The following is a 14824-nucleotide window of genomic DNA, read 5'->3' as shown; positions in this document are numbered from 1 at the left end:
AATCAAAATCCAATACTATTATAAATACTAAATAAAAGTTTAAAGCATTGATGTGGACAAGTCTCTCACATAGGACTGCAACCTATGTTTTGACATATTATAAAATCAAGTTTGATTTTATTTTTTTTTAAATCACTACAACATTTGTTGTCTCTGGCAACACTTTTAAATGCAACATGTAAAAATTGTTGCCAAAAACATATTTCTGACAACATTTTGCGCACGATGCTAACAATGTTTTTACAACAACTTATAAATGTCCCCTAAACACTTTTGGGGACAATTTTTAAATGTTACCTATGTTATTGTTTGGCAATATTTGATAATTGTTCCCTTAAACATTTATGGGAACATTTTTTAATTGTTCCACTACTTCCTAAATAAATTTGCATAAAATTTTAATATTAATAAAGATCTAGATTGCAATCTTCCTTTTAACTATATATCTTTATATATAAAATAATGTTAACGAAAAGCTAGAATTTTTTCTGGTTATAAAAAATATATTAATAAAAATGTTGATAGCAATTTTCCTAAACATATATCATAGTTTATTTACTCTTATTTATTTATAAAAGTTAGTATGTTTAATTAAAAATATAACAATAATAACTTATTTTATAAATTTAAATTAATTGTTTAAATGTCGAATAAGAATTTGTTATATAAATACTATTACAAAATAGAATAATAATAATAATAAATAATTTAATAATAAAAATATATATTTTATAAGATGAGTTAAATTATATAAAATAACATTAAATAAATAAATAAAATTTATCTGGGTCATCACAAGTCTAAGGCCCAGTCTCATTACCAACTCCAACTAATTCACAATGATAGAAAGGGAGAAACGCAAACCCTAATGTCATGAACAAATAAACTAAGTCACCAACGATTTAATTAAACCGTGTTGCTGCGTGACGCCGTTCGTGTTGCCGCCAGTCGTATTAACGTGATTCTGTCATCGATTGGGTTGTTGAGTGTTGTTAATGTGCTGCAGGAACGAACACCAATTTTGAGCACCCCTTTGGATTAACATCGGCACCACCCCTTTTCATCTCTACAAAAGGAAGAATCCTCTCTGGTGAATATTTTATTTTCTATTCTTTCAGTTACATTTTTCTCTCTGTTTTGAGTTCTTCATTTGTTTTATTTCAACATTTTATTGAACAGATCCATTGTGTGAGATCCGTTGAGGCCATCTCTGAGCCATTTTCTGCCATCTTACTCTTTTCATCCTCATTAGTAAGTTCTTTCTTCATCCTCGCGAGTGAGTATTCCTCTTTCTTTTTTGTGACGATTTGATTAAAAAACCTAAATTCATATTTGGATTTAAAAATTTAGAACCTTTGTTGTTTTGCTTCATTGATATAAAATATTGCATAAGTATAAAATTATTCAACTACTTTGCTTGCATGAGAACCTAAATGATGTTTAATTTTTCCTTCTGAAATGGGTGGAAAATCATTTGTTGTTTTCGGGACTTATTGAGAGACACAGAGGATCATGTTCTTGCAGCGGAAATATCTCATTTCTTGAGCTACTTATTTGGAGATTGTCAGGCTTTAGGTGGATCCAGAACTCCTGAAAAGGCATGTATCGATGGTTGAAAATAAAGATGAATGTAAATTATATTTCCTGATTAGTTAGTTTATGTTAGTTGTGATCTAGTGCATTAATATGTGATCTTTTCCTAGAAAACTTTATAAGATTTGAAGTTCCCTGTTAACAACTTTGTAATCCTTTCCATTTTGTGTTATGAAAATAATATGATATTTTCACATTTACTTACAATACCTTATGCATTTTGATAGTTCTCACATTGCTCTGTCATAGAATCATGTCTGTACTTGGTAAATATTTTTTAAATAATTTGCTTTTAAATTAGTGTTAGGACCATACTTGACAATATTTGTTTTCAGGTCGGTATAATTGTAGGATCACATTAATATGATCTTAGTTCTCCAACACCATTCCAAACTTCAGGTGCATTTGATCTCAGTCATGCGGTCAAAGCATTCAGTTCCTTCACGCTCTAAAGCCAAGGAACTTGTGGAAACTTGGAAAACTTCAATTGGACGAGGTTTTTACCATGCTCTATATTATTTATTTTGTGTAAAATGGTATAATTAGATACACTTAGAGTTAAAAGAAATGGGCTAGTTCTGTTTTGCATAATTTTCATTATCTTATCTATGAAGAGAATTAATTTTTGGATGAAATTGTGTTTAGGCTAAGGCTATGATGCATAGGTACGGGTATGGTACCCGATAATGGACATGCTCAATGTGCATGTTTTTATTTGAATAAGTTAATTTCACTTGAGTTGACTATAAAAATAATAACGCGAATCAGTTTGGTAAGCATTTTAGGTGCAGGATGGTTTACAATGATCTTGTTTTAGTCTTGGACACTTAAATCTAGACTGCAAGAGACAATTTTATACGTCAAAGAAGATTATACATTTTGAGGTATATAGAGAGATGGATGAATGAGAGTGTAAAAAATGTATGTATTAATTAATCTCATATCATAATATCTTCATAACCTCTAATTTCTTTTTTGATTTCATTTTGATGATACTCATTTTTTTCTTTGCCAGCATAAATAAATTAGAACTTATTGGATTTGGATCAACTATCGTGAAGATAAAGAATTGCACAACCTGCACTTGAAACACTGTCGGGCTGCATCAACGGAAAAATGTATATGTAAGTATTAATTATATAAGAAGCTTGGTTTATTGTTTCTAATACTATATGCTTCATGAGTTTAGTTTGTTGCTATAAGTTGACAAAGGTACATAAATAGAATGTTGTGTATACATTTACTAATTAAAATAATTTAAAAGGAGGAAATGAAGTCTTGTATAAATATTCATTAATTAACATATTAATGAACAAATAATTTTATAAGAGCCATGTGATTTGTAGGGCTCTAGAACAAAAAATAAAACTATTTTGTCTTAAGCATGCATGATGATGACACACGTGGAAATATGGTCAATGAACTAGCAGAACCTTTCAACTTATTCTAAAATCTAGAGTTTACCTTAGGGAGAAGTCTAATTTGTATTTTAAAGATACATGTTTTTTTATAACTAACTTCAATGTTCCTTTTTTTATGAGTCAGTGGAAATTCTGACTCTTAATTTATAATGCTTTGTTGAAATAGAAAGAACATTTCCCCAACCAATTAGAATTTTCTTTTAAATTGATTGTTGAGAACACCTTTCATTTTTTTATGCAGTCAGATATCAATGAAGATGAAAGAAGACGGCAGCAGAAGTGACGAACTTCAAGAGGACGACGTTGGTTATGAATATCGAGAGGATGACATAGGTGATAAAGAGGATGATGGATATTGCGATGAGTTCGACAAATTTAAATGAGTTGGATGATCTTGTTTTAGGCTTGTACTTAAGCATTAAACTTAAAGAAAATATGTATTTTGTCATTTTGCTAGACTTATATCTCTAAGTATTTAATGTATAGTATTAAGTAATGTTTGAAGATTTTATAACACAACTTTTGTGGTACATACAGTTTATATTTGGTATTAGTGCAATTATTTTTTGAATTGTTTATTTTATGAAAAATATCATCAAAAATATTCCTTATAACTTTTATAAGTATTTACCAACTGTTGTCACTATTTCTCTTTTAGGGAACAATTGATATTTGTCATTAGATATGACAACATTTGAAAACTATTCCCACAGAGTGTTCTTGATCTATCAATTTTAGGGAACATTTTTTGGTCGTTGCAATTTTTAACAACACCTTAAAAATGTTGTCTAAGACGCCACGAAAAACGTTCCCTTTTCCTTATAGTTTACGGGACGTTTTACAAAAGTGTGCCCAAAGAATGAAGAAAAACGTCCCCTTAGATAATAGGCAACGCTCGCACAGAGCACGCTCGAAAAACGTCCCCTATTCTTTTAGGCAACATTTTTCTCAATTCTGGCAACACTTTCCAGCTGTTGTCAAAGAGGAAAAATGTTGTAGTGCCTTCAGCTGCATCTGATTTCAACACTTTGATAGCGACCTGCCTATTATCAAATTCACTTCCTCAATACTTTTACATACAGCCAAGGCTGGCCTACACTACACAACACAACCATTATCAAATTCTTTTTTGTCTTCATCAACTGTGAAGGTTTATTTACCTAAAGCTTTATGTAACATTTTAAAGATGCTTCATTTCAATTCTTGTAGTATAAAAGATGCTCTGAGTAACATGAAAATTATGCACCTTGATAAAACATAGTTTAAGACTATTAGTCACAAATATGAGATTTTTTATATAACAAATAGGGGATTTAGTAGGTTCCTATACCTGTGCAAAGCGCTGGTGAATATGTTCAGGATGGATAAAAGGCATTACAGGGTGCTGACAGGGATACTGAGGTGAATGCAACCTGTATTTTATGATAGAAATAAAAAAAGAATAATCCCTTATTAAGCTGCAAGCATTCAGCAAGTGCAATAATCTCTCATTAAGCTGCAAGCATTAAGCATGTGCAATAATAACATGTAAAAACTTGACCCAGTAAAGTCCTTAGCTTGTCAAAATTAAGGAGCACAAAACCTTCAAGATCCTTGCTGCCGTGTTATTTCACGAAGACCATGTAACATTAAACATGATCACGAGTTAGTGTAATGAAATTATGCACATTCAACTTAAAACAACAAACACAGTGAAGTGAGCAACCAAAGAGTAGACCTGCCCTGCATTCTATTCTTTTAAATTCATTTTTGACATGATACAACACCTGCAGCAGAAAAATTTAACTCACACCTGCAGTAGAAAAAATTTGCCAGCACCTGCTACTTGAGTCCTAACAACTTGTTGGACAACACCTATTACATCTGAAAAAGACAATGTGCACAATTTAGAAAACAAAGTGTGTCATTAATACTGTAAAGGATATGCTTCTAATATGGAATCTACTAAGAACAAAGTTTGTCAAGGAATATCGTAAAGGCGATCAACAATGAAATCTCCACTTTTGAAATCAGTGAAGGACTTGAAGTTGAACTTGTGTTGTGGAATGTCTGGTACGTCAACGACAATGATAGTTGTGGCACAATTAAAAAACACCTTGTATCACAAACTTTCAGAGGCATGTCATTGAACATAGTTTCACCATTATAGACGACAAAGGTTTTCATTTCCTACAAGGTCTTCTTCCATATTTCAAAGCCACGGGAGCGGGATACAACATGGATTTGATCACCCTGTAGTTGTAACGCATTGATAACATATAAATATCGCAGCAGAAAAATGTTAAAACATATATCATAAATAAATAACACAACCTTTGCATCTTGATTAATGGCTTCAAGATGTTGCTGGCCATTGCATTCCTTGACGTCCCATACATCGACAACACGAATAGCTATTTTCCACACGTTTTGTTCGAGTTTCAAGTCAGAAATCATGATAGGTGCTCTAGACATGGTTGCTGAAAAATCTGAAACATAAACATCAGCATAAATGTGGAAGTTTATGAAGTACTTTTCAAATCTGAAACATAAACATCATAAACAATCAATATGAAGTACTTTTCACAACTTTATAAAAATCACAACTTTATGAAGCTTTATCAAAATCACTAAAGAAATCACTATAATAACCACAACTTTACAACTTTACAAATGATAATCACAAGTTTTTCCGAATAACTACTTTATAAAAAATGACAAGTTTATGAATTTCTGTAAACATCTTCATGAATGTGTTTTACAAAATGAGTATCCCTGAAAAGTAAATATTCAAATCAGAATAAAAATCACAACTTCAGAACTATATAAAAAATCATAACTTTATGAAACTTTTTTAAAATCACTAAAGATATCATTATAAAAACCTCAACTTTACTAAATTACAGATTTAAATCATAAACGATTAACCAAATCTCATGAAGAAAGTAAATATAACCAGAATCGAAACATGAAAAAAAAAACCCAAAAACAACCCTAAAATGGCGTGAACAACCTTGAAATCGCAATAAAAATGAAAAGCAGAATGACAAAATCGAAATATGATGAAGAACAAATAAAGGAGAAACATGAGATGTTATAAAAATCAAAATGAGAAGAAAACATGACGTAGAAGATAGAAGGGATAAACATTTTTGTGTTACCGGTGGAAGGGAGGAAGCAGTCGCAAGCTTTTGTGGAGAGAGAAGGGAGGAAGCAGAATGAATGTAAAAGTGAGAATGAGAGGGAAATAAGAATGGGGTTTGATATTGAAAGTGTGTACCGTAATGTCTACCGGGTCATGCCAATTTGCAAACATTATTATTACACGGTGGTTAATTTGGTGTATAGAAAAAACCAATAGAAAAAAATGGAGAAAGGGTGCCACTTGGACTAATGGTGAAATATGATTGGTGTTAGTGAAGTTTGATTTAGCAAGTTACGAAAATGGACATGTCTTAGTGCAATATTAAAATTCACAAAAGGGTAATTAAGGGTGTTAATAGGTATGTTATATTCTTAGTTAGGTAGTTGATTTAATTGTACAAGGTTTTTATGCTTTCTTTGTCGGACCAACAAGATTGATTTACGGTTAACAACCAGCTGGACAGCGGTTGTTAAGGTTTTTGTACGATTAGACTATAGTAGATATCACCTAGGACTAGGGATACCCTATAGTTACCGGTTAACTCTTGATAACATAAAGGCTTGATTTCATCATAATTCTCTAAGGACTTAGGAGTTAGGATGAATGTTCAAAGGTTTTCCCACTAAGGACTTAGGGGAAAATAATCTAAAGGGCGGTAATTAAAGGTTATGAACTTGTTGAAGAGATCTAAATCCAAGGTTATTACAGGAACAATCACACACTATACCCCTAGCATAATACTCATATTTGTCAAAAAGCCAATTTACTTTTCTGCTTATTTTAATTATTGTTTAGTGACAATTTGCAAACAAAACCCCAATATTAGTTTTTGTTTAATTGATCTATAATTTGAACTCGATATTACTACGCAGTCCTTGAGATCGACATTCGGGGAATTTTCCCTATTATTACAAGAGGAAAAATAGTACACTTGCTATTTTACCGATCATGTCCCCATACTGTGCAATCACCCTGTTCAATCATGGCTTTGGCATCTTTGAGAGAAGCCATAGTTGTAGTTGGAGTAGCAGGAATATGCTTGGTGGTAGAGACATCTGGGGAGACCACCTCAAATGATTGGCATGAAGTTTCGATGAATTCGTCCTCCAACCCGACATATTTGGAATTGCTTAGGTGACTAACCACATATTCCTCTTCACCATAGACTGTGACAATCTTTCCTTTTACTGGATATTTTAACTTCTGATGCAGGGTAGAAGTTACAGCGTTTGCCCCATGTATCCAAGGACGTCCAAGTAAACAGGAGTAGGCTGGGTGAATTTGTAACACCCTTCTAAACCCCGCGGAAAATTTTTCAAAAATCAGAGTAAAACATGAGAAAGGGCATTACAACTCCAATAAGATAAATAAACATTCATGTCATGCCATATAAGGAACGATAAACCAAAATTATTCAGGTAGCATGTTAACACAGCGGAATATTCTTAACAACTGAATAATCAACAACCGGAGTCATAGACTCATAATTCAACCATAAACCATAAGCAAAACAGAAGTTTATCAAACGACTCTAAAATAACGTTCCCGGTGTTACACGACCAGAGCATGACACAGACCCAACCGACTCTAACGAGCTACTTGACGAGCTAATCCTCACCAAGTATACGAGCTACTCCTCAATCTGAAAAATAACAACAGTAAGGGTGAGTTTCATTCGCATTAACAAATGTTATAGGAATATAAACAATACAACTTCATCCATACATTAATCACCCAAATCAATTATATTCAGATAGCATAGCAACATTTATCAAATGCAGTCATTCACACTAGAATACACACAAATTGCAACATTGGACAACTTCCATTCATGTTACAATTATACACAACAACCTAATGCAATGCAACTAAATGCATGTGGTACCAATCATGGGATAACCCATCTCACCGATCCACCACCATAAAGATTCGGCTACTTCTCTCACTAATTCCACACAATGGGAATTAGCTACCGCTGTCCCACCACCATAAGGGATACAGCCCACAACATGATTATGAAATGCATGCATCAACCACGACATGCTCATCATTAACATCCACCGACAATTCATAATCATTTATGTCACAACACACAAGCATAATAATATCACAACCATTTGATATTCATCACAGCCTAATACATTTACCACCGCAAATATATTACCATTTCATCAATCATAATAGCTAGAAAACACTGCATAGCATGTTCATACTATTATTCAACCATCACCAAACACAATCCACAAAACCAACAAAGTGATTTTTAAATTATAATCCCCTAATATACATCATAAAATAGGGCATTAATTCATCTACCAAGTACTCGAAACGGCGTACAAAAAGGATTAACGGTTTAAAAGTTACGGATATTTAAAAAAAGTATTTTTTCCAAAAAGCTTCAGTGGTAACCGGTTACCTAAATGATGTAACCGGTTACATCACTGACAGTAACTTTTATTTTTCAATTTCGCCCAGTGGTAACCGGTTACCTAAATGATGTAACCGGTTACATCATCGCGAAATGCAATTCTTCGCCTGTTTGAGACCATGTAATCGGTTACTTCCCTCATGTAACCGGTTACATTACTGATATAGCAGAAAAATCACTTTCCTGCAGCACTGTTTTCATTCCAAGTGCGAACCCAATCATCTCAACACGTCCAAAACCTCATCACAGCACAAAAATACACATTTATACATGCTTCTAACAGGTTTTGACATCAGTAATCAGCATCAAACATCATTCACAACAACACAATTGCATCATACATCATAATTTGAACCTAAAGTCCTACAAACCCCAAAACCCCAAACACCGACATATAATCCAATTCGGAATCCTAACATACGAAATTGATCGGATCATTCATAATACCCATAATAGAGGTTAATGAGAAGAATCCCCCCTTACCTCGATGTCGAATTCTTGGATGTTCTTTCTCTTCGCACTTGCTCTTCTCCCAATTTCACGTTCAACTCTTCTGCTCCCTTTTGGTTCTCTTTTCACAAAATACTCCTCTTTTCTATTTTATGAAAATATAACTTAATTTTAGAAAAGGGCTTTGCAACTGATACACCCCCCAACTGCTACTTACAACACTGGCCCATTAGCCTTATTTCATCCATATTCTCAAATAATTCCGTTTAATTCTAATATTTAATAAAAAAATTAATTAAATTAAATAAAGAATTTTATGGGGTGTTACAGAATTTCCATTACGTAAAAGATAGAATCGACGATTTGAGAACCCACTCTGATTGGGAGATTCACTTTTCCGTATACCGTTCTGGTTGACCCGTCAAAGGCTCTTACCACAACATCACTTGGTTGTAACACAATTCCTTCGAAGTCAAGCTTTTCTAGTACTGTTTTCGGCAACACGTTCAAAGAAGAACCGTTATCTACTAGCACATGAGATAGAGTGGTGCCATTACATTCAATGGAGATATGTAGGGCTTTGTTGTGATTTTTTCCAGCAGGGGTTAGATCCACATCAGAGAAACCGAGACCATTGCTCACGGTTAGATTAGCAACACAATTCTCAAATTGGTCGACTGAGATCTCTTGGGGCACATGCGCAGCTTTAAGGAACTTCATCAGAGCTTTGGCATGGGCTTCTGAATATTTTAGCAGGGATAGCATTGAGACTTTTGAAGCGGTGTGCCCTAGTTGCTCAACAATATTGTAATCACTCTTGCAGATGATTTTCAATATTTCCTCCATTTCTTGCTTTGATGGATCCTCAGCAGTGATCTCCACCGGGGTTTGAACTTGTTCAACTTGTGGCTCTTTGCCGCGAGCGTTGTTATCTTGATTAGGAACTGGGACTCGGACTGGACCAGCAGCAACATTTGGAGAAATTTCTGGTGAAAAGATTCTTCCACTTCTCGTGATCTTGCTGGTGCCCACAATATTACCCACAGTTGGAGTAGTTAACTTTGCGGTCTCTTCAGTCGAGGTACCCTGTTTAACTCCATGGACATAAACATTAGTGTCGTATCCCCTTGGGACAACTTTGTCTGAGGAGTATGGAAATGGAGTTGGACTAGCAATGACTACTGATGCCACTTTGAGTGTAGCAGAAATTTTGAATGGAGCCTTGGCGGAGATTTTGAATGGTAAGCTGGAGATCACTGAGGCATCCTCTATTCTCATCCCGTTTGCAAAGACATCGCACAGCACGTCCATAGAAGGGATCCTCTCAAACATAATGATACGGCGATCCATCCACTTTTGAATTCCCATTCTTAGATTTTCACAACCATTGGGCAGGTATGAGCAATAAAAGCAATCGGGGTCACATCCTGGGAAGTAACCAGCTCGGATTAGCTTTCCTTTGACTTCGCAGAGTGGAGTTGATAATTCGTTCACATCATAGATGTAAACAGTGTCCAGGATAGCGTTGACAGTTTTGTCATGCTTTGGCATAGGTGCAGTGATGACATTTGGAGTTTCTGGAGGATCGAACTCAATTTCCCCAGCATCTATCATATCTTGTATTTTATTTTTCAAGGCCCAGCAGTGATCTGCGTCATGTCCTGGACAGTTTGAGTGATAGGCACATGTCGCATCAGGGCGATAATTCGGAGAGGAAGTGTTGACATTTTTTGGAGGACCTTTTAATGTGATCAGATCTGCTTTTAGCAAGTGCTGCAATGCCTGAGAGATTGGCATGTTGATTCTGGTGAAATTTCTTCTTGGTGCATCTGGTTGACGCGTATATTTTGGCTGCTGATCTTTTTGAGGTGCAGATGCGGAGATCAGAACTGCCCCTACAGATTGATGCTGCTCACTTTTGCGACTTTTCTGAATTTGTGTTGCATTGACCTCATTTCTCCCGCTGATGGGCCTTTTTGTAGTACCAGAGGAGGAACCTATTTGAATTTTTCCATTTTGAATGCCACTTTCGACACGTTCTCCGGTCAGTATCAGGTCAGTGAAACCTGATGATGAGCTTCCCAGCAAATGGCTATAGAAAGGGCCAGCTAAAGTGCCCATGAACATGTCGACTAGTTCGCGATCAGATAAGGGTGGTTGAACCCTTCCAGCCATATCTCTCCACTTTTGTGCATATCCTTTGAAACTTTCTTTTGGTCCCATAGACATGCCCCTTAGTTGAGTACGGGTTGGCGCAAGATCAGCATTGTATTGGTACTGTTTGTAAAAAGCAGCAGCTAATTCTTCCCAAGTATGAACCTTGGTATTTTCCAGCTGGTAGTACCATTCGAGTTGTGTACCCGACAGACTTTCTTGGAAGAAGTGAATCCACAATTTGTTATCTGTTGTATGAGGTTGTATCTTCCTCACATAGGATCTCAGATGTAGTTTCGGGCAAGAAACTCCATCATATTTTGCAAAGACAGGAACTTTGAATTTTGGAGGGATAACAACATCCGAGATGAGCCCCAGATCATTGAAATCTAAGCCATGTACTTTTTGTATCTCCATAGCTTTCATACGGTCTTCCAGCTGTTGGTATTTGTCATCATCCGGTTCGTCCCCAGAATGATCATCTTCTTCATTTGAAGAGAGAGAGGGCTTAGCAGAACCCTGGTTGCTTTGATTGTCTTCTTGTTCACCATCACCGACTGTTTCAGGGATCGGTGGCTTTTTGAACTTTTTGACTGGGATTTTGATCTTCCTTTTCAGGTGACTCAAGCCTACAGATCCTTTGGGCTTCTTTTTCTTCTTGATTATCAGGGCTTTCAGTTCTTGTTGCCCCTTTTCCAGTTCCAGAATTGCTACTTGAACTTGGGCATTCTGTTCTTCGAGGTTCTTGATGCTTGTCTTAGATTCCATCTCTTCTGACTGAAATAAACAGCGAGGAGATGAGAAATCCGTCATGTGAACCTGTTATGCAATGTGTATGGATGCAATGTATATGAATGAAATGTATATGCAATGTATATGAATGCAATGTATGTGAATGCAGTGTATATGAATGAAATGTGTGTGCAATGTTTCAAGGATCTTAGAGTTTAGATTTGTTAAAGAAGAAACAAACGTTAGTTAATCAATTTATTCTTTTTTTTCTTTGCCTCATTTGGGCTTACAAGACAGAAATAAAATAAATGATCCTTCAGGTCTCCCTTGGACGCTTTCTCTTTGCCCCCAGGAATGTGTTGATCTGCTGTTCTTCTTGAAGCTGTCCGGTGAGCTCCAATATCCTTCTCTTATAGTCTTGACAGTGTGCTTTGAAGGTGTCTCTTTCCTCTTTGAGTTGAACCCAAGATTTTTGCAACTCTTCTAGGTCAGTTGGCATATCCGGGTGTAGAATAACTTGGGGTTCGTATCCTTCGACCTCTGGTTCAATAGTCACAGGTAGAATAGCGGGATATGGCATGATGAGTTTCTGAGCATGAGTGCGGACCCATCTGAGGTAAGGTTCCATAGGGATAGAATTCCATTGCCCCAAAGTTTTGCTTTCTATTCTATAGACACTGTCCCATGCCCGTATGAACCTTCGTCGGTGTCTATGAGAATCATTCTCGTAATCAAACACAATGCCACGGATAATCATGTCATGAGGACCGTTGCTCCTTGCATATCCGAATTGGCGTAGAGCTAAAGAGGGATTGTAAGTGATGCCTCCTTTGATGCCAAGGAGTGGCACATTAGGGTACTCTCCACAGTGATCAATGATAGTAATGTCTCTTTGAAAGAAGTTGTTCCACCGGATATCTGAATGAGACAAAGACATAATCCTGCGAGACCATTACATTCTTTGTTCATTTCTCAACACTGATCGGGGAAGATGAAATGTAAACCACCTAGCCAGTAGTGGTATACAGCACATGAGAGTTCCTCGTTTCTTCATGGTACGAGTGTGTAGAGAATGTAGAATGTCTCCCAGCAATGTTGGTACCGGGTTACGGATTAGGAAAAGGTTGATGATGTGTACACTTATGAATTGGTCGGGATTTGGGAATAAAACCAACCCATAGATCAAAAGTGCCATAACTTCCTCAAAAGCTGGATAACTTTTGTTTTCTAGCAGTAGTCGAGCCTTTTCCAACAAGAACTTGGAAAGCAAACCCTTAACTCCACTCTTTGTTTCCCAATTGGACTCGATTTCTGATTTTCGCAGATGTAAAGCAGCAGCAATGACCTCAGGTTTTGGAATCCTTTCTAAACCAGTGAAAGGTAATTGATTTCGAACAGGCAATCCCATTAGTTCAGAGAATTCTTCCAAAGTGGGTACCAACTGGTAATCAGGAAAGCTAAAGCAATGATGTTCAGGGTCAAAGAACTGGAACAGGACCCGTATCATATCTTCTTCAAATTTTGAGGTAACCAAATGGAGTAGGTGACCATGCCTTTCGGTGAATTGAACATTCCTGGGGAATTCTGACACTAAGTCTTTTAGTTCAGATGGTACCGTTGAGATGTTGATTCGGATGTAATCTCGAGTGGCGGGAGCCATTACCTGCAAAAACAAAGGTAAACTCTTTGATCCTTGAAGTGTTTTGTGAGAAAATGATATGCTTATGATGCAAACATGTGGCACACAAAGACAAATCAAACAATAGCCTTAGGTTTAAAGGCTTGCATGGAGCTGATAGGTGATACCCTCCCCACTGAAGTTGAGTTGGTTAAAACCTGTCCTAGAATAGTATTCGGGTTCTATGATCCTTGGAAGTAACATCTCAATACGGCGCTCGAGCGGCCGATCAAAATATTCCTCGAGGATAACTAACTTCGATCAATTTCAAGGCTAGCCACTTAATAGGCCACAAGTCAAGTTCAACTAAAAAGGTTCTAAGACAAATTAGTGTTTAATGACATTTCGGAAGCCTAATATACTCCTTGATCGTTTTCAAGGGACATCAGTATAAACCAAAGTATCGCACTAACGATGACTACCAGATCAACCGTATCGGTACATGCCGTACAGTTTCCTTGGTCTATTGTCATATACTTAAGGTATCTCGAGATTCGGGTTAGAATCTTTCACACAAGCAAAATACCCAAACAAACCTTTGAAAAATAGAGCAATCAAGTCAATCAATTGAAAACATCGAAGTGATCTATTCTCTTAAGGTAACCCCTTTTGAAAACTTTTTTTTTTTTTGAAAAATATTCCCCAGCAGAGTCGCCAGTTCTGTGGACCTCCGTTTTTTTCGGGCCATACCTCTGAGCTGTAGAGATACGTGAACTGGCTCTTTTTTATCGCTTATGCTTTGGCATTTTTGAAAATTCACAGAGTCGCCACCGACCTTTTATTTTATCCAATTAAGGAAAGGTTTATAAAAGAAACAGAAAAAAGACCTTTAAGAAATTCTGGGTAAGGGGGTAGGTTATTCAAAGGGAAGGTGTTAGCACCCTTTGTATTCATGGTTATCCATGGGCTCTTAAGTTTGCTTAGCTCACTTGTTTTTCGATTACTTTTCAATTGCTTTAGAATGCTCATATGTGGTTTCAAATACCTTTGTAGATTGAATTTTGTAATGATCCTTGTGTGGATGTATACAAAATGTTTGTTTATCTTTCGAAAGATGTTTTGAAAAGAACGTTAACTTTGTAATGATCCGTGTTTGGATGTATACAAAATATTGTCTTTTTGGAAAGTTTTGTTTTGAAAAACAACAGTGTATGAGAATTTTGTTTGTTTTGATTTGAGCAAGCAAACTAGGAGGTCTACCCTGAGTTGTAAGGTCTTTATCCTTATTTCCTTTAAAAATCTAT

At 35.9% G+C, this 14824-nt stretch overlaps 2 long non-coding RNA genes across 2 annotated transcripts; one reads left to right on the top strand and one right to left on the bottom strand.

Annotated features, from left to right (window-relative positions):
• The first annotated feature begins 799 nt into the window (after positions 1–799).
• On the top strand, positions 800–3585 carry LOC131599346 (uncharacterized). Its single transcript, XR_009282713.1, has 5 exons — positions 800–1090; positions 1180–1630; positions 1929–2089; positions 2609–2717; positions 3256–3585. It is a non-coding gene; the product is annotated as an uncharacterized LOC131599346 (long non-coding RNA).
• Positions 3586–4561: 976 nt separating this feature from the next.
• LOC131599345 (uncharacterized) lies at positions 4562–6288 on the bottom strand. The gene is made up of 3 exons (XR_009282712.1): positions 6155–6288; positions 5328–5482; positions 4562–5246 (listed from the first exon to the last, which is right to left on the bottom strand). It is a non-coding gene; the product is annotated as an uncharacterized LOC131599345 (long non-coding RNA).
• Between the last annotated feature and the right edge of the window lie 8536 nt (positions 6289–14824).

Source organism: Vicia villosa, linkage group LG4 (assembly GCF_029867415.1).
Source record: "Vicia villosa cultivar HV-30 ecotype Madison, WI linkage group LG4, Vvil1.0, whole genome shotgun sequence".
In the NCBI taxonomy this organism is placed as follows: domain Eukaryota; kingdom Viridiplantae; phylum Streptophyta; class Magnoliopsida; order Fabales; family Fabaceae; genus Vicia; species Vicia villosa.
This window is presented reverse-complemented; position numbering and strand designations above follow the sequence as displayed.